Source organism: Anabrus simplex, chromosome 3 (genome assembly GCF_040414725.1).
Source record: "Anabrus simplex isolate iqAnaSimp1 chromosome 3, ASM4041472v1, whole genome shotgun sequence".
Taxonomy (NCBI): domain Eukaryota; kingdom Metazoa; phylum Arthropoda; class Insecta; order Orthoptera; family Tettigoniidae; genus Anabrus; species Anabrus simplex.
This window is the reverse complement of record NC_090267.1, coordinates 354,091,189-354,112,482: the sequence shown is the minus strand read 5'-3', so window position 1 is coordinate 354,112,482 and position 21,294 is coordinate 354,091,189.

Sequence of the window (21,294 nt, the reverse complement as noted above, 5' to 3'; positions counted from 1 at the left end):
TAGGTATTTCATCAGTAATAATAGGAAAACGGCAATATCCGCCTCGTTGACAGTGTAGCGGCCTTCGGTTCAGAAGGTCCCGGGTTCGATTCGCGACCACGCCATCGATTTCAGCCGTCCCTGATTAATTCCTTTTGTGGTTGTGATTACTTTTAAGGGGAATTAACACTAATCAGAAAAGAACAGAAAGAGTCCGCCGCTTCAAAGAATGAGGGTATCGAAAGCACAAAGAGGAGAGCCACGAAAGGTGTGAAAATGGAAGACTCCATAGACCTCGCAAATCTAATACCATAGGGGTCGGAAGAGAACAAGAAGTAACCAAGGGAGGTCAGATAGGAAAGATGAAAGTCAGGGAACGGACACAGAATGTGGAAGCAATGCTAAACTTAGACTGGGGTCCCATGGTCTCTATAACACAATTTACTGCGCCCAAAACAAACTGACCTTAAGGGATGGGGGAGATGGTAGTGAGACTTGACGAAACTTGCGGCTTATCGGTTTACAAGTGAGAAGAACTTTCCGTCACAGAGCTAGTTGCAAATATAGTATTGTGGAGGCGCAGGGTTAATTCACAGAGGCTCGCAGACTGAACTCTGAAATGTATAACAGTCTACAATGAAGATGTATGTATGTATTTCCACTGACAGTTCTCTTCAACGAACTTCACATACTGCTATGATGTCTTCGTCTGTTAAATTAAGATTGTATCTAATTCGCAGTAGGGCAAGGGAACATAATTTCGTACTGGTTTTTTTCCTTGTAACTGTTTGTATGAAGGAGACTTGCAAGCACCAAGGGAGTCTATGCATGTCACACGACACACCCCGTCAATGTCTTAAGTATTCCTAATAACAGCAGCGAGCTCCTGATGTAATTCAGTTTTCTCAAACTCATCAATGACTTGTCTATACAATTTATATCGTCCAAGCAAGTAGTATCATTTAATGGCATGTATTACTCTTTTACGGCTCATGTTCGTCATCTAGATGGCTGCCAGTGGCACACTTAGGGCACAAGGCAGCCTCTCAGCCACCACACGCCCACACAAGATGATGGCTGATAGATAGATAGGCCCCTTCGAATGCATGGCGCCAACATTAAATGTTGGGCGAGAGGGCGCTTTGGGTGGGATGTCCGTACGGGCCGGGGCCGAGTATTTCATATTCCTTCCTGCTCTGTACTTGGAAGATCGGCAACAAGAATGTCTGCATTGTTTTTATCCCAGCGCTAGAATGAGGTCCGTAAGTGTTTGCATTCTAATTAGCATGCATAAATACGGTGTGCTAAAAGAACACAGACACAGATACTTAACCTAACAGTTCTGGCTGTCTAATCAGTAACATACTTTTACGATTTAGAAAGTGCACGTGGGTATTAAACTGGTAGACAACACAGTTTATGGAGCAATCTGGCAAACTTGTTGAAAGGATCCCCAATCTCGAAAAATGTAGGGTAATTATTCACCACCTAACTTACCCATAACAGTGAGTGCGTGGTTAAGACCAGATGACTTACAAAGCTGACAGTGATAGCTTTACGGCCACGCTTAACCTGAATGTTCTAAGGATTTTTCCAAACTAACCGATACACTTCTACTAATACTGAAGTTACATATACAGTAGAGGCTAATCCTGAAGTTACATATATAATAGAGACTAATCTTGAAGTTACATATATAATAGAGACTAATCCTGAAGTTACATATATAATAGAGAGAGTAGATACAGATTACCTATACACACTAAAAATATTGGGACAATAGAAGAGTAAGAGATTTGGGGGGCTTATCTTCTCCTATACAATATTTATTTTGCGTACAAAATGATCAGCAACATTTGAGGCCAAACTTTGATGCATCATTTTAAACATAAACATAATAAGCAACTTTCCTTTTTGCTAGCAGATAGATTTTCGGCGATGATGGGTTAGGGAAGGGGTAGCAATGGGAAGGAAGCGGACGTGGCCTTAATTAAGGTACAACCCCACCATTTTTCCAGTCTGAAAACAGGAACCCAAGGGAAAAAAAATTCTCAGGGATACCGTTAGTGGGGTTTGGGCCCCTATTCTTCCGATAACAAGCTTAGGACAGCTAGTTTGGAAAATTAAACTATGCATTTAAAAAAAAATACTGTAAATCCGTTTCCATTCATGCGTATTACTTAATCAACAAATATTAACATATCTAGATAATGAACAACTATAAAACATATTTTGTACAAGGAAATCCCTTGAAGATTTAGAAGACGTAATTTCATAATTTTAGAAGTTAGAATTATTAGTTTTAGAATTAAAAAGTTACCTTAAATTTAACTGTGATATACTGTATTTCAAATACAGAACTAAAAGTGAACGTACAGATAAATATGATTTATTAAACCATCTTCCCGTAAGTACGGGATACAGACAATGGATAAAGTGCACAGTAAGCAAATGAAAAATATAAAAGCTAAATCACGTAGCGTCATCAGTAGGGCTGATGGAAGTCAAGCTATTAATCAAGAACGTGAATTATGGACGATCTTCATAGGTTTGTAGATGTGAGATCTCACTATTCCCACTGAATCGCGTGTTATAGAACAGATATGACGAGGTCCGAAATCCGGTCCTTAGGTTTGCAGAACGTGATGAAGCAAGGTGGCACAGTACCATGGGTTCCACGCATTAGGTCCATTACCTCGATCTCATCAACGTGGTATTTTCCTTTGTAGTAAGGTATCGGTGGATTGCACATGTTCCTTTTCTCGGTGTTTATTTCTTCACGCAGATGATGTTCATACCTGATAGTCGGGTCTGTTATGTAGCTTTGCTTGTTCTTTTAGGCGATCATATCTATTCACCTGGAACTGCCATTACACAATATGCCGTGGAGCTCATCATTCATCCCCCTGTGGCTGGGGGCGGCAGAATAATATCCACGGTATCCCCTGCCTGTCGTAAGAGGCGACTAAAAGGGGCCCCAGGTGCTCTCAACTTGGGAGCGTGGGTTGACGACCATGAGACCCTTAGATGAGTCCTGACAATGCTTCCATTTACCTGTGTCAATCTCCTCACTGTCATCTAACCTGTTCGACCTCCCTGGGTCAACTCTTGTTCTTTTCCGACCCCCACGGTATTAGAGCACTCGAGGCTTAGGGTTTCTTTCATCTTCACGCCGTTCGTGGCCCTTGTCTTTCTTTGGCCAATACCTTCATTTTTCGAATTGTCGGATCCCTTAAATTTTTTCTCTCTGATTAGTGTTATATAGAGGATTGTTGCCTAGTTGTACTACATCTTAAAACAATAATCACTACCACCACCACCACCACCACCACCTCTTCATTCACGTTCAAGTCTTTCCAGCGAAGTTCTTCAGCAAAGAAAGACCTTATTTATAGTGACGGGTGTTGCTCAGTACATCACCGAATGGACAAGATCGAAGTACGTGAACCAGCGCTTCTTTCTCTCTGCGGCATCGCCGGCAGAGTTGACCGTCCGAAGATCTGCCCGGAACAGTTCTGACTGCAATAAAGTTGGTTGTTATTTTAATAGCTTCGCGCAGTTCCCTGCAGGAAAGGCTTTCGTGATGGTAAATACAGTACTTCCGGACGAACTGTCTCCTTCAATTTAATGTATGACTTTGCTGATGATGCTTGTTGTTTAAAGGGGCCTAACATCTAGGTCATCGGGCCCTAATGGTACGAAATGAGACGAAATGAAATGACAAATTAAAAGTCCAAAATCCTCCACTGACCAGAATTCAAAACGTGAGGACGAAGAATGAATGGATGGATATGAATTTAAAACGATCAGTGGAACCGACCCACAGTGTCTCACATGCACAGAAGCTGGCGTAGAACAATAGTATTACTGACCAAGGGACTGCTTCTATAGCACGATACTGAATCGATGATGCTTGTAGTCGAAAGGAGTCCAAAATCCAAGTCATCGGCCCCTCATAATGGTACTTATCGCTAGAAAAGTAGAACCATTGTATTTGTCATGTTGCGGTACTAATCAAAAGGAGCGTAGACTCGCGGTATTCCACAAATTATGGTACTATTTTTTATTATTATTCCTACTTGCTTTACGTCGCACCGACACAGATAGGTCTTATGGCGACGATGGGACAGGGAAGGGCTAGGAGTGGGAAGGAAGTGGCCGTGGCCTTAATTAAGGTACAGCCCCAGCATTTGCCTGGTGTGAAAATGGGAAACCACGGAAAACCATTTTCAGGGCTGCCGACAGTGGGGTTCGAACCTACTATCTCCCGAATACTGGATACTGGCCGCACTTAAGCGACTGCAGGTACTACTCACAGGTAATGAAATTCGCACATGTGTTACAGACCTACGGTGTTTTGCACATTGCGGCGCCATTTACAGACAACGCAAACCTATGGTGTTCACCACATAAGTGTACTAACCACAGGGACTTGTACAATCCCGTGGTGTTCCTCATATAGTGGGTACTAATCATAGGCAAGCCAGACCATGGGTTCCGTCATTCCATGGTGTCGCTCATATAGTGCTACTAATCACAGGTACTGTAAAAGCCGTCTCGTTTGCTACTAATCACAAACCTATTTGGTACATAACATAGTGGTACTACGCGCAAGTAAAAGCGACCTATGGTGTTCCCCGCATGGTGGTACTAAGCACAAGTAGTTTCATGGTTCTAATTTAATCATCCCGTGGCCTCCCCTTTCAGTCACCTCTTACGACAGGCAGGAGATACCGTGGGCGAATTCTTCGTCTGCGTCACCCACCCACAAGGGGAGTGTATGACTTTGAAGCAACGAACTTCTCTATCGTCAAATACAAATAGTCGCCTCAGGGGATCGGAGGTAGGGTGTTTTATTCGTGATCCCATATTCGACTATTCGATCCTGCGTGAGGTAGATAATACACTTAAGAAAATGGAAATTGCAACACCATGAAGGCATTGGTCGTTTGTATTGATTTTCAAGATATAGAACGATGCCACGATCAAAGTTTCAGGCCCATTGGATTGTTGCTACAGGTCTCCCCACGTGATTGGTCGCCGAGGAATCAACTCCAGTATACGGACTCTGGTGTAGCGTAGTTGACTTGCAGTCTGTGCAGTGAAGTGTTCCTCGTCAAACATGCCTCGACGACAGAGAAGAGCACGCTATCAACAACTGTCGCCGTTTGAGAGGGCTCGGATAATTGGACTGTGTGAGGCTGGATTATCGCTAAGGACTGTCGCTGCACGTGTTGGCCGACAGGCATCTACGGTACAACTTGTATGGCAGCAGTGGTCAAATGAAGGTACCCACACTCGTAGACCTGGCACAGGCCCAGCGCGACAGACAACTGTGAGAGAGGATGGCCGCATCACTCAGGTGGCCCGGATGGAACCCCATGCAACAGCAGCGCAAATTCGAGCAGCTGTGGCACCCCACATTACACAACAAACAGTTGGTAATCGCCTGCGTACAGCTGGCTTACGAGCCTGTGTCCCTGCAGAAGGTGTTCCATTGACCCCACAACAGCGACGTGTAAGGCTGGCCTGGTGTCGAGAAAAATCGACGTGGGTCGACGAATGGCATAGGGTCGTCTTTAGGGATGAATCGCGCTTCTGTCTTGCCCGCAGTGATCGCCGCAATCGTGTGCGCCGACGTACCGGGGAGAGGGGCCTCCCAGATCTTATTGTCGAGAGGCACACAAGGCCAACACCAAGCATTATGGTCTGGGGAGCTATTGGCTTTAATGTGAAATCACAATTAGTGCTTATTGAGGGCACTATGACTGCTCGACAGTACGTTGATAGGGTACTCAATCCAGTGGTTGTCCCTATGATGGCGAACATTGATAATGGGATGTTTCAGCAGGGCAATGCCCGGGTTCACACTGCACGCATCTCCAGAGAAGCTCTCCACGACATCACAATCTTGGAATGGCCCTCCAGATCCCCGGACCTGAGTCCTATTGAGCATGTGTGGGAGATGATGGGTCGACAACTGGCCAACCGTCCTCAGGCACCCACAACTCTGGAACAAATGACCCGTGCAGTGCAGCAAGCATGGGCTACAATTCCTCAGGAAGCGATCCAGGGCCTTGTTTTTTTTTTTTTTTTTTTTTTGCTAGGGGCTTTTACGTCGCGCCGACACAGATAGGTCTTATGGCGACGATGGGATAGGAAAGGCCTAGGAGTTGGAAGGAAGCGGCCGTGGCCTTAATTAAGGTACAGCCCCAGCATTTGCCTGGTGTGAAAATGGGAAACCATGGAAAACCATTTTCAGGGCTGCCGATAGTGGGATTCGAACCTACTATCTCCCGGATGCAAGCACACAGCCGCGCGCCTCTACGCGCACGGCCAACTCGCCCGGTAGGGCCTTGTTGACTCATGCCTTGATGAATTCATCAATGTATTGCAGCTCGTAGTGGGCACATCCTATATTGATTGTTGTCCAAACTTGCGGCCGGAGGGACCTGAAAGTGTAATAATCGAATCACAACCGAACACTCGTCCTGCATGTTCAATTGTAGCAATGTAGCACCACTCCTTCTGGGTGTTGCAATTTCCAATTTCTTCAGTGTATTTCGAGATCGGGCAAAAATCTTGGCTCACCATAACATTACTGTGTAGTTTCTCAAGACTTCTGATGGTGTATATTGCTTCCGTTTACATAGTACCACTTCCGAAGGCTTGCAAATCCGGTTACTGAGGCCATATGATTATTATCATCATCATCATGATCATCAATGAATATTTGACTCGAATTATTCGTCATTACGAAGCCCCTAAATTGCATATGCTTTCATAAGTGTAGCTTACACTCCCAAAGAATATGGTCAACTGTCTGATTTGTTTCACCACACACACACATACACAAGTGGGGTCTTCCGTTATTTTGAACCTAAAGAAGTATTCACCAAATTTCCCGTGGCCTGTTGTCATAGCTGTCATATTATGACTCAGGTTTAGTTTAATATTCAGTCTACTCCGTACATTAGAAAAGTGTGATTTTGTTATGCTTCCGTTTTGGTATTTTCCCACTCGTTCTCCCATAATCGAATGGTTTCCTCCCTCAGGTCTTGTTTGATTGTACAGATAGGTGTTCGATTGTAAATCACTTCTAAGCCCAGGTTGTTTGCAGCTTGTTTGGCCATGTGGTCTGCAAGTTCGTTTCCTCCACTGCCAACATGAGACTTGATCCATGTAAAATGTACGATTCAGGTATCGTAAAAGACTTCGTATTTCTTCTATCAATGTATTGTGCTTGCGGTTGTTTCGTAAACGATCCAAGATTATTTTACAGTCAGTGTGTGTGTGTGCAAGATACTCTTCTACTGTAGGAAGATCATAACAAACCTCTCCAAAATGGGCTTCCAACAATCTAAGGCGCGCGCGTGTCTGTGTGTAAACTCATACGCAAAATGGAAAAATAAAAGACAACACTGAAGGCAATGACGGGCTACACAGTTTATTTAAGCATTAAAACAGTCTTTACGTATGTAAGTATTCGCAACTTCGTGGTGTCCCCGTACGCCGCAATACGGTGCTATAAACACTGAAAGTGACGGGCAGTGGATATGTACGAAGTTAAAACAGAAAGGATCGTTTAGGTTTTTTTTCTGAAGTGAAACTGACGTGCAGACTGCTAAGACTGGAAGAACCCATGCCGACCATGTTATGTGAGAAAAAATCGTCGGAAACCTCTAGGTCAATTGGTACTAAATGCAAGGAAGCCTGCAGGATGCATTCCATCGACTGCAGCACACTATACAACCCAGTTAGCGAGGTGCAGAGGACATCAAGCTTGGCCGAGGGGAGATTCACAGACGAATTCTCGATCAGATTTCGCAGTCTTTTCCGGGATGTTTCCATATTATGGCGACAATCGAGGACAGGGCTCAACCCAGCTGATGTTGTTGAAAGGGACCATCATTGATGTGGTAACGTCTTCATTCGCGCGACTCACGAATATTCTTGAATTTGTTGTCACTCATAGCAGCAAGATGAACTCTCTATCACCAGGTGGCATTCTGGACAATAGTTGTTACGAGTAGACTACATTAATTTGGATGTGGTGTTGAACTAAATTACCCATTGCTTTTTCTCGTCATGTTCAGGAGGCGGAAAGGTACTAACCAACTTATCCCTAATTTGTGAACATGTATATGTGTGTTTTTCTTCTTCTGTGTGCGATTGGATTAACGTCGCACCGATCCAGATAAGTCTTATGGGGGAGATGGGATAGAACCGATAGCGACCGTGGGTTTACCTAAGGTGCTATCCCAGCATTTGCCTGTTGTAAATGGGAAACCACGGAAAAACATCTTCAGGGCTGCCGATAGTGGGGTTTGAACCCATCATCTCTCTAAATCTAACAGCTACATGGCCTGAACTGCACAGCCAACTCTCTGGGTCATGTGTAATGTATGTATGTACACTGACTGACAGAGCAAATGCAACACCAAGGAGGAGTGGTTCGAAAGGGATGAAAGTTGGGGAAAAAACAGAGTCGGCACGGAAGAATAATTGATGTTTATTTCAAACCGATATGCAGGTTACACAATGCGCACGGCATCGACTCAGTAGGATGTAGGACCACCGCGAGCGGCGATGCACGCAGAAACACGTCGAGGTACAGAGTCAATAAGAGTGCGGATGGTGTCCTGAGGGATGGTTCTCCATTCTCTGTCAACCATTTGCCACAGTTGGTTGTCCGTACGAGGCTGGGGCAGAGTTTGCAAACGGCGTCCAATGAGATCCCACACGTGTTCGATTGGTGAGAGATCCGGAGAGTACGCTGGCCACGGAAGCATCTGTACACCTCGTAGAGCCTGTTGGGAGATGCGAGCAGTGTGTGGGCGGGCATTATCCTGCTGAAACAGAGCATTGGACAACCCCTGAAGGTACGGGAGTGCCACCGGCCGCAGCACATGCTGCACGTAGCGGTGGGCATTTAACGTGCCTTGAATACGCACTAGAGGTGACGTGGAATCATACGCAATAGCGCCCCAAACCATGATGCCGCGTTGTCTAGCGGTAGGGCGCTCCACAGTTACTGCCGGATTTGACCTTTCTCCACGCCGACGCCACACTCGTCTGCGGTGACTATCACTGACAGAACAGAAGCGTGACTCATCGGAGAACACGACGTTCCGCCATTCCCTCATCCAAGTCGCTGTAGCCCGGCACCATGCCAGGCGTGCACGTCTATGCTGTGGAGTCAATGGTAGTCTTCTGTGCGGACGCCGGGAGTGCAGGCCTCCTTCAACCAATCGACGGGAAATTGTTCTGGTCGATATTGGAACAGCCAGGGTGTCTTGCACATGCTGAAGAATGGCGGTTGACGTGGCGTGCGGGGCTGCCACCGCTTGGCGGCGGATGCGCCGATCCTCGCGTGCTGACGTCACTCGGGCTGCGCCTGGACCCCTCGCACGTGCCACATGTCCCTGCGCCAACCATCTTCGCCACAGGCGCTGCACCGTGGACACATCCCTATGGGTATCGGCTGCGATTTGACGAAGCGACCAACCTGCCCTTCTCAGCCCGATCACCATACCCCTCGTAAAGTCTTCTGTCTGCTGGAAATGCCTCCGTTGACGGCGGCCTGGCATTCATAGCTATACACGTGTCCTGTGGCACACGACAACACGTTCTACAATGACTGTCGACTGAGAAATCACGGTACGAAGTGGGCCATTCGCCAACGCCGTGTCCCATTTATCGTTCGCTACGTGCGCAGCACAGCGGCGCATTTCACATCATGAGCATACCTCAGTGACGTCAGTCTACCCTGCAATTGGCATAAAGTTCTGACCACTCCTTCTTGGTGTTGCATTTGCTCTGTCAGACAGTGTATGTATGTATGTATGTATGTATGTATGTATGTACGTAGATTATTTATGTATGCATGAATTTGTAACGATAACGATAATGCTACTGGTAAAACGTCCGTTCAAGAGATAGCACTTTGCCCTCCAAAGTACTCAGTAAATATACTGACAAGAATCCAAGAATCATTTGAATGCTAACACTATTAACAGTCAACCGACTGTGCTAGAATTTGATCCTGCAACCTTTGACACAGGAAGAATATACTGTAAGTGGAATACTTCGGCAAAGAATTACATGATAGCTAATACGAGAGCATTTTGCCTTATGTTTCACGAATTCTAAATTTCCCAAGTTGAATTATGGAACGTAATTCCAAGATGAATTTCGATATTAGTAAGAAGTTGGCAGATATAGCAGATTATATTTTTATGGCTTTCCATTATTTATGTCTGTTTCTCGTGAATAATGTGAGGAGCTGAGTATCGTACGAAGCTATAAACTCACATTTGGACTTCCTCTGTGGATAAATCAAAGTATACATTGTGAGTTATACTATGGCAATGTTGAATTCGAGCTCGCTGGACACAACAAAATATGGTTCAGTACAAGAGAGGCCGACTGAAGAATGACTGCGAAGTTCAACGTCTACAATGAAATATCATCTCGAGGAAATAATATTACAATTATTCATCTGCATATGAAAATTCGGTATTCTCAACTTAAAAACACAACCATGCAGGGCTCATCTGATTTACAAGTTAATGTCAGCAGGATGATGGAATATTTCGTTTTATTTCTTTACTATGCAACGTGAGTTACTTGACTACTCCTCCCTAAAGTCGACGCATTACGACGTGCTTCATCATAAAAATGAGAGGCTAAAATAGGATGATATATTCCGAGCCAGCGATTCTCAGTGGTATTCACTTCTCCCCTTCCCACACATTTGTCCCAAGTTCGTACAGATATACATTTCTTAACGGTATGTCCATGTATGTGGAAAGCAACTAACGTACATATTTTAATTATTTGACTATGTATGTATTCGTAAGAATAATGATAATAGGCCTACTGTGATGGGAAAATTGTACTTTATAGATTGCATGTAATACCGAAAACCATCCAATGAACATACTGACAAAATCATTCGCATTTTAAAACGAGGCATATAGATTGATAACAAGATAGATTCCACACGCACTAGTACGTAAGACTACAACGAATTATAACCAATATTAACGGCAATTTTTAAATGACACTATCGTCATGCTGAGAACCTTAGGGTGTTTTATCGCATAAGAAGGTTATGCACCCCTAAGGATGCTCTTTGAAGCCTGAATTTATGTGTAGACTAGTTTTTACCCGCGGTTCCGCCCACGTCGACAAGGCTTTGTGACTCCACGTGATTGTGTCCCTGAGTTACGAAAAAAAAATAACTAAGTTGAATACAAAAGTGTACCAGTTTTAGTTATTTCAGAGAAACGGATTTACACAAACCTTGGGCAAATATTGACTGTCCGAGGTTAGATTAAACCTTCCGGGAGAAAATACTTCCAATTCTGATTAACGTTAAATGTACCCATCTGTTTATGTTTGTTTGTTTGTCACTCAATGAAGAACAATTGAGAGTTGGAATGGTATTGTCTGCAACTTATTAACATTAGCTTCTGTCATCGTCTCCACTTCCATGAAAATAATGATTCTTTCCTTGTCATTGTTTAAAAGCAGAAATTTGCAAACTAATTTGGTTCACATGGGCGAAGACATGGCTTCTCAAGCGAACAACGGAAACTGCATAGAAATCTGTTCGAGTTATGAAATGATTTTCCCGTACTTTTTTTCTTTATTTAATGATATTGTTTGTGGCGTCGACCTCTGCAGATTTTTGCCACTACTTTCACCATATGAGAGGAACCTGCGTGTAATTGTAGAAGTGTAGAGTGTTGAATGTGAGAAAAGGAACGTTAAGGACGGCACACACACCCAGTCTCCAGGCCAGGGATATTAATCATTTACAATTAAACACCCCTGACCCGGCCGGGAATCAAACCCGGGGCCGCCGGGTGACAGGTCCCTACACCGCGGGGGCGGACTTCCCGTACTTACTACAGGAATTCCGTTGTTCTCGTCGAAATGTTAATGATAGGCATGTGGTCCCCCAATACTTCCTTGTAGAAATGTTTATGATCTACAATCTTTACTTACATAGCAGGTGGATATCGTTAACGATTTAGGCAGCGTAAACTGATAAAACTCTCATCTGGCGTCATTTCTTTTGAGTTGTTTTGCACAAATCGTTACTCTTTGGTAACTCATCAATGTTTTATACGTGGAAACCTTCTTCGGGAGATCATCTAGGCAACAGCAACCGCATAAAAGTCTCTTCAGAGGTTCTCGTGTCAAAGAATCCTCTTCCAGCATCTAGCACAGGACTTCTACTGTTAACAAATAAAAACTATACTTGTGGTCGAACATTTTTTTTTTTTTGCTAGGGGCTTTACGTCGCACCGACACAGATAGGTCTTATGGCGACGATGAGATAGGAAAGGCCTAGGAGTTGGAAGAAAGCGGCCGTGGCCTTAATTAAGGAACAGCCCCAGCATTTGTCTGGTGTGAAAAAGGGAAACAACGGAAAACCATTTTCAGGGCTACCGATAGTAGGATTCGAACCTACTATCTCCCGGATGCAAGCTCACAGCCGCACGCCTCTACGCGCACGGCCAACTCGGCCGGTGGTCGAACTTTTAATGATAAGTATGTGGACCCGGGAACTATACTGTAGAACTTCTTATGCTCCACATTTCTTATATGATTTATGCACATCTTTAATGGTTTAGGCAGCGTAAAGCCAGAAAGTGTTCGTGTGCCGCCACTTTCTTAAGAGTTGTTTCGCATAAACCGTTATTGCTTGGCATCCATTCATCACAATTCAATATTTAATGCATAACAACATTCCTCTGGAGATCGGGCTACAATGATTAACGCCGCGCTAAGCCGGGTCCGTGGGCGACCTTTTAAAGATAGATATGTGGTCTCCGGGACATTGTTTATGCTTTCATATCTTACGCATATAGTTTGTGGACATATTTAATGGTTTAGGCAGGGTAAGCCGAGAAAATGTTTTTTTCTAATTGTTTCACAGAAATTGTTACTGCTCAATTTTGTTTCATCACAACGCAGTATTTCATATATGAAAACCTTCCCCGCGAGATGATCTAGGTAACAGCGAAAGTAGCATAACACTCTTTTCAGCAGTTCTCGGGTTATGAAATGCCATTCCCGTACCCAGCGGAGGATTTCTATTGTTAGAAGTCACAAAAACTGTTATTGTGGCTGAACTCATCTTTAAATTGTCGATTATTTCGCATGGTTATATTACTTATGTTACCCTTTTATTTGTCCAATATATGTGTATTAAGATATACACGTGGTCTCGCGGACTTCTTTGAAGTTATTCTTATGCTCTACAACTCGTACGTACGCATACCGTTTTTTGATATCTTTAAGGGTTCAGGCAGCGTACGCCGATAATGGTATCTGGCATCATTTTCTTCGAACTGTTCCATAGAAATCGTTACTATTCGGTATCCTATCAATATTTATGCCGAAAAACTTTATCGGGAGAACTTCGGCAATAGCAAAATCGCACAAAACTTCCTTCAGTGGTTCTCGAGTATTACTAGCGTATGACGTGTACATGACAATCAAAATATACAAAAATAATACAAAATATACAAATATACAAGTTGGTGATAGCATCAGGACTTCACTTTTATATTTTGATGTTCAAATTTTTTCCGTGTAATCACTTCCGGTGTTACCTCAACGAATTCCTTCACAGAACCAGGAAATGCACGTAGGGGGCACTCTAGAACTATGTGCTTGAGAGACTGCACTTGAGCACTACAATCACAGCAGGGAGAATCTACCCATCCCCATAGACGTAAGGCTGCGCCAGTCCTACCAACACAACATCGGATCCTGTTTGGGGTTGACCAAACAGCACGGGGCAAACTGAAGCCTGCCAGTTTCATGCTGGGATCGGAGATATCACATAAGCCACGGGGAGACGACATCCTCCACTCTTCTCTCCAGACATTCCTGGAATTGAACCGAGGACATGGCAGGTCCAAAGCTGTCTTCCACGCTGGTTTTCTTGATTTCAGCCTAGTTGCAGTGTGCCGCTTTATATCTTGTTGTATAGGAAGGGCCTCATTCTTCACTATTATACAACATACGCTGGTAAGTGCTTGTTGTCTCCTTATATGAGGCGGACAGACATTATAAAGGACAGGTAACCATTGCACTGGATTTGAGTACAGTGTGCCGGATACAATACGCATAGCCTGACGAAGTTGGATATCAATTAGGTTGCAGTGAGAGCTATTTAATCATATTCCGGCACAGTAATCAGCTGTAGAATACACCATGGCCAAGGCAGTAGTTCGCAAAGTATTGGCTTCAGCTCCCCATGAAGTTCAGCAGATTATTCCGAGTCTTAAGTTTGGCGGCTGTTTATTCTATGTGACTTCGATAAGTCAGTAAACGGTCTAATGTTACACCTAGGCATTTTGGTGTGCTCTAGTATTTCAAAAGTTGATTCCTGAATCATATCCTAGGTTGATACGTAGCCTCTAAGTTGTTGAGATGAAATGCGGCTACTTCTGTCTTCGAAGGACTTGGTTGAAGTCTCCACTTCCTAAAGTATTCACCCATCACTCGTATATCTTCAGACAGTATATTCTCTGCCTCCTTGAAAGTAGGTATTTGTATTGTTAGGTTTGTATCATCGGCATAAATGAATTTCCGTGCTGTAGTATCTGGAAATATCATGGATGTACAAATTGAACAAGATAGGGGCTAAGACTGAACCCTGCGGTAGGCCGTTATTCAATTTGTGAAATCTACTTCTGGAATTTTCAGAGAATACCTGGAATAATCGATTACTCAATACATTATCAATGAGAGTAAGCACCTTAAGACAAGGTACAATCTTGAAGAGCTTCAGAAGGAGAACCTCTCTCCAAACAGTGTCACAGGCCGCTGACAGAGCAAGGAAGACAGATACATTTTTAAATTTCTTCTCAAAACCAATCTGCAGATATAATGTTAAGGCAAAGATTTGGTCACTACAGTCTCCCTTGGGGCGGAACCCAGCTTACTCTATTGGGATCAGGTGTTCAATTGCAGGAGCTATCCTGTTTAGAATAAGCTTTTCCATTAGTTTGTATGTAATACACAGTAGCGACATGGGTCTGTATCTCTGGGGTAGAGAAGGATCCTTTCCTAGCTTCGGTATCGAGATGATTTTGGTTCTCTTGAATACTGGGGGTATATGACCAGAGTGCAGTATATTGCTAAAGAAGGACGCCAGCCAGCGTACAGTTGCGGGGCCATAGTTGTTCTGTAGTTCTGGATATACACCATCAAATCCAGCTGCTTTACCATTCTGGAGGGACTTCAGGCCATGCTGTACTTCCTGTGGGGAAAAGTAGATGGTATTAGGTTCAGTTTCTTGTCTTAACTGCTTGAGCTCAGATCAAAAATTTTTCTGCAGCATTTCTTATTTTTACGGGCCTGGATGAGGAGACAATGTAATTGGCAATGTTTTCTAAATTTTTAGATTATCGTTTTCTTGCTGGCTCGTTTGATGAGTCCAATTTTCGGATAAGTGACCAAGCTTTCCGGTTTGAGTGAGTAAAGCTGATAGTTATAACCAGACAGACAGACAGACAGACAGACAGACAGACAGACAGACAGACAGACAGACAGACAGACAGACAGACAGACAGACAGACAGACAGACAGACAGACAGACAGACAGACAGACAGACAGACAGACAGACAGACAGACAGACAGACAGACAGACAGACAGACAGACAGACAGACAGACAGACAGACAGACAGACAGACAGACAGACAGACAGACAGACAGACAGACAGACAGACAGACAGACAGACAGACAGACGTTGAGTCTTACGTATGTAGAGAAGAGTGCTATTTTCCTCATGCTTTCCTTACACCGCCACAATCCGTCTCCGGGCCGAAAGCGCGTAGTCACTTAGACCATCAACAAATCAAGAACCGACTGCGTCTAATGCTTCTTGACTTTGAAGATCCCCCTGGGATCCGATTTTTAACCATAGCTACGTACAGATACAACTCCTGTCAAAAGAATCACGCAACAAGGTGTTGTCGGAATCACATGAAACTTGAAATGGTGATTGTAACGTTGATGTATGTGATTACATTATCAGAGCAAATGATAGTTTACTCTTGCGGAAAACTGAACGTTTGAAGGGAGACTCGAGCACCCAGTGGATCCACCTTTAACAAGGATACAAGATGCAATACAAGCGAGCTTGGAGGCACACAGGTTTCCGTATGATATCCTGCGACATATCTGCCAATAGTTGTTGCAACTGGACCTCTAGATCATGTGAATTCCTAGGTCGCAGAAGCTGGCGCCCCAGGTAGTTCGATAGGTGATAGGGCAGGCTGCGGAAGTGTAGATATGTTGCAGAGGCATTCCTATGGTACCCTCGGTGTGTATGTGGCCCGAGCATTAGGAAATTCCTGCCCGATCATGGGTACGTTCCTTGTGCCTTTTATTTTACGTTTATTGCGTGTGCTTTTCCCACAACTTTCTTAAGGTGGAAATAGCACCTTTTAAACAGACAATTCTTAATTAAAATTATAATTATGATGCCCTAATTATGTCACCACCACATACCACTAGATGTCTCAGACGAAATTAAAATAAATAATAGAACCATTACAGAGTAGCAATCATATGCGCTTAAAAATACATCTGTATTCTCAGCTGGAACACAAGACTACTTGAGTGATGATGCAACTCTTGAGCTAACGCCCGGCGAATTAAAAGTCCAGGCAACAGCGACCTTCGACGCTTATTCTGAGCGTATCTTCTTTGGACTTCACATAAAAAGAAAGCAAAGCCCTTATCGTACAGAGCACGAAGGCCCTTGGAGGAGTGGAAGGTAAAGCCTTCAACTATCCGTTACCTCGGCACTAAGTGGTATAGAGTGGTTAGCCCTACACCCGGTCTTCTTTGCCTGCAGGAATTATTCTGGTACTCATTTTTGTTGTAGACTGAGTGAGCTTCTGTGCCGCTCCAGAAGTGGAAATCCGCCTCGGCTAAGCAGCTGCTTGGACCACATTCACACACGTTACAAATCACTTTCGCTTTCATGACTCAACATGCATATTTTTAATATTCTGCGGCCATTTATCACGGATGCAGGTTTTCTTTCCCATCTATCTCTTGGCATAGGCAAAGGTGAAATGCCGGTCTCAGTCTCATTTATGGCTGTGACAGAGTCGAAGCTACTGAGGTATCGGCGATGCTGAGTAATGCCTTTCGGAGCAAGACTAGTACGTCTGGATGTTATGAAAGGTGCTACTCAAAGGGTCAATCGTGCTGCAATACCACTTTCCGGCTCAGTGACGAAAGGAATGTTGAACTACCTCCTCATCACGATATCTTGTAAGCTTCTTTATAACGCCACCATCCGATTTTCGAGTTTTTCTATCGCATAACCTTTGGGGTGCTGTTTGAGGATCGAGCTGAAGAAAGAGATATATTTTCATATTTTTAACAGACACCCTTGTCGTTTCACCACTGAATTATCAAATTCCATTAGTCGAATTTATTGTAACTAAGAACGACATAGGATTATAAGTGCAAACGAACTGAAGTGTCACAAGTGACACAAGGGAATGTTTTGGCACGGTATAGGTAAACACGGTCGTTTCGTGTTTAACTGCAATTTGAATCATTACCACTCAATCATACTCCTGAGGATACTTACTTCGCAAACGAGCACTACGTGAGGTGACCGTGACTAGTAAGTTAAAATAGAAAAAGTAGCATGAGGTATCATTGTTAAAACATTATTAACGTCCGAACGTTGACACAAAAATAATTTATTTCTGAAATACAAATATTCACGCCGGCTTAATATGATAATTTGATAAACATTATTTTTCTCAAAATAAACTGTCAAGATATTAGGTCGTAATACATACTGAAGAGACGTTAAATAAAGAACAAAAATGGCTAATCCGACACCAGTGGAATCTGAACCCACAACCTCCCGATTTCACGTCGGTTGCTCTATCCAATCGAGCTATGGTGGCCTGGACCAAATTTGTTATGTTGTAAAGGATTTAAGCTATGGGTATGGGCACTACTGCCATCATACTGTAGAGTGCCTGCAAGTCTCTCGATGTGGGCCAAGTCGATGGATATTTAATTTTCAAGATCCCATTTTACTCGAAATAAACTTTCACTGACCCATACCGAATGTTTTCGGCGACGTAAGGATAGGAAAGAGCTAGGATTGGGAAGAAAACAACCATAGCCTTTATTAAGGTACAGTCCCAGCATGTTCCTGGTGTAAAATGGGAAACCACGTTAAAACATGCTCAGGGCAGCCGACAGTAGGATTCGAACCCACTATGTCCTGAATTCAAGGTCACAGCTACGCGACCTTAACCGCATGGGCAACTCGCTCGGTATCTTCTTATCGTCTTTAACAGAAAACCACATCGAATGAGTACACTTCAGGCTGCATATTCAGCAGCCGTTACATTCTTATCATTTTTAACAGCAAACCACACTGCAGGAGTTCACTTTAGTCCGCGTTCATCAAGGATCGTTAAATTCTCATCGTCCAAACAGCAAACCACACTGAAGGAGTTCTAGTCCGCGTTCTTCAAGGATCGTTAAATTCTCATCGTCCGAACAGCAAACCACACTGAAGGAGTTCTAGTCCGCGTTCTTCAAGGATCGTTAAATTCTCATCGTCCGAACAGCAAACCACACTGAAGGAGTTCTAGTCCGCGTTCATCAAGGATCGTTAAATTCTCATCGTCCGAACAGCAAACCACACTGAAGGAGTTCTAGTCCGCGTTCATCAAGGATCGTTAAATTCTCATCGTCCGAACAGCAAACCACACTGAAGGCGTTCTAGTGCGCGTTCATCAAGGATCGTTACATTATTATCGTCCGAACAGCAAACCACACTGAAGGCGTTCTAGTCCGCGTTCTTCAAGGATCGTTAAATTATTATCGTCCAAACAGCAAATCACACTGAAGGATTTCTAGTCCGCGTTCTTCAAGGATCGTTACATTCTTATCGTCCAAACAGCAAATCACACTGAAGTTCATTTTAGTCTGCGTTCTTCAAGGATCATTACATTCTTATTGTCCCGACATTCTTTACTCGCTGCTCATTGTACATGTTGAAAGTCTGCATGAATCATTTTGTAAATCCTAAAGATAAAGAGTTTGTGAAATGTAACTTTTATCTCATATAGTCCGGTTGCATGGCTAAATGGTTAGTATGCTGGCCTTTCGACGAGGAGGTCCCGGCTTCGATTCCCGACCAGGTCGGTGATTTTAACCTGTGAGTGCCGTCTTCATAATTAGAATTCATCATAGGTACGGCCGTATTCTCATAGACACGCAGGTCGCCTATACGGCGTCAAATCGGAAGACCTGCACCAGATCTCTTCGGAGGCCACACACCAATTATTTATCTCATATAGGTCATCGTAATCAGAGGCACATGCTTCATCCACCACTCAAAGGTAAACTTTTTATCCTTCTTCCGTGGATGATATTATTTATTGATAGTTAATATTGTGCATACGAACTGGTGGTGGTGGTTATCATTTTAAGAGGAAAAACAACTGGGAAACCATTATCTCTTTACAGTATGGATGAGATCCGACGCAACGAAGATTAAGGGTATCGGCCAAAGAAAGGGAGGAGTCGCGAAAAGCATGAACATGGAAGACTCCCTAGGTCTCCTAAATTTAACACCGCCGTGGTCGGAAAAGTTGACCAAGGGAGTTCGGACAAGAAATATGAAAGCGAAGAGCCAGTGGAAACACTGACAGACACAGTGAGGAACCCCGTCGTCGCTCATTCACGCTTGCAATTTAAGATCTCTTTGTGTCGCTTTCAACGATATCCAACATTGAGTTTTCCCGATCTCAAACTGGGATGGGTTTCTTGTTAGTATCTGAGTCATGTCAGAGGGTACTTGCCTTACATTCCGTTGCATGTAAATATTCGGAACCCGATACAGCTTTGTTTCGAGTTGCTAGGGCGTTGAAGAGATAGCTCTCGTGTCATCAAAGGTCTCCTCCCAAAATTGACACGCTATGAGAATTAATTCATACCTCATAAATATTAACACGTGCAACGAAACTCTCACGCGTTAAACGAGTGTTTCTTACGCTGCATATAATGCCAGTTCTTAATTATAATAATTAGTCAATATGCACACAGATGCTTTGTAACACTACACTTCTCTTCAAAAATCGGCTGAAAATCAGTAGGAAATAGGCGATCGTTATGTAATGTACCATCAAATGTGGCAATTGCCATGAAAAGAAAAATAAGGAAAATGGAAGACTGTTAGAAAGAAAGAAAATAACTGATGATATCCGACGCATATAGACTACTATAGAGTGTTTAGATTAGCAAATATATTTTAGGATGCCGATCCTGAGATGCTTTCTTGGGAGTAATATCGTATGGAAGTGATACTGAATCGATATGGCGAGGAGCAGGAAAGCATTAACCAGCAGGAAAATAAACTTATTGGTTTTGCATCCCACTAATTTCTACAATTTTATTTTTGGAGACATCAAAGTGCCAGAAACTTTGTCCCGCAGGAATACGTTTACGAGGCGGTAAATCCACCGATACAAAGCTGGCGTTTAAGCGCCTCCAATACCACCGGAGTGAGTCGGAATCAAACCTGACAAGTTGGACACAGAAAGCCAGCGCACTCTCATCCGAGTCGTTCTACACGTCTAACCAATAGAAGAGACATGTTGAATGTTCACATCCTGATGCGGTTTCAGAGAAATCTATGCAAATATTAACCTAACAAACAAATTAAAATACAACTACAATAGCTGCCATAGGTAACGTAAAGATGAAAAAAAAAAAAACACGGGATAGTAGCATGATGGCTGCATCGAGCCAATCTATGGACTGATAACTAAACATACGAACAAACTGGCAGGAAGACATATCTAACTGAAGAAAATTCGTTAAGAATGAGTTATGGAGGAATTTCTCAACAAGCTCAATAAGATTTCCGTCCGTAATGTGTACATTTGGGCCTAGAAATTGAGAATTTTTCTTTCTCTCTTCCGGATATCTTCAAGTCAGGTTATTATTATTATTATTATTATTATTATTATTATTATTATTATTATTATACTCTTTCCGGAACATTCACAGCTTGTTATGATGATAGAAAGAACCAACAGACTATACCCGGTGAGTGTCTCCTCTATGGCAAAACGCTGGATTTATTTTCGTCGCACTAACAAAGACCACAGATGATGGGACAGAGCTAGGACTGGAAAGGACGGTACCGTGCCCTTACAGCACCAGCCTTTGCCTAGTGTGAAAATGGGAAACCACGAAAAGCCATCTTCAGGTCTACCGACAGTG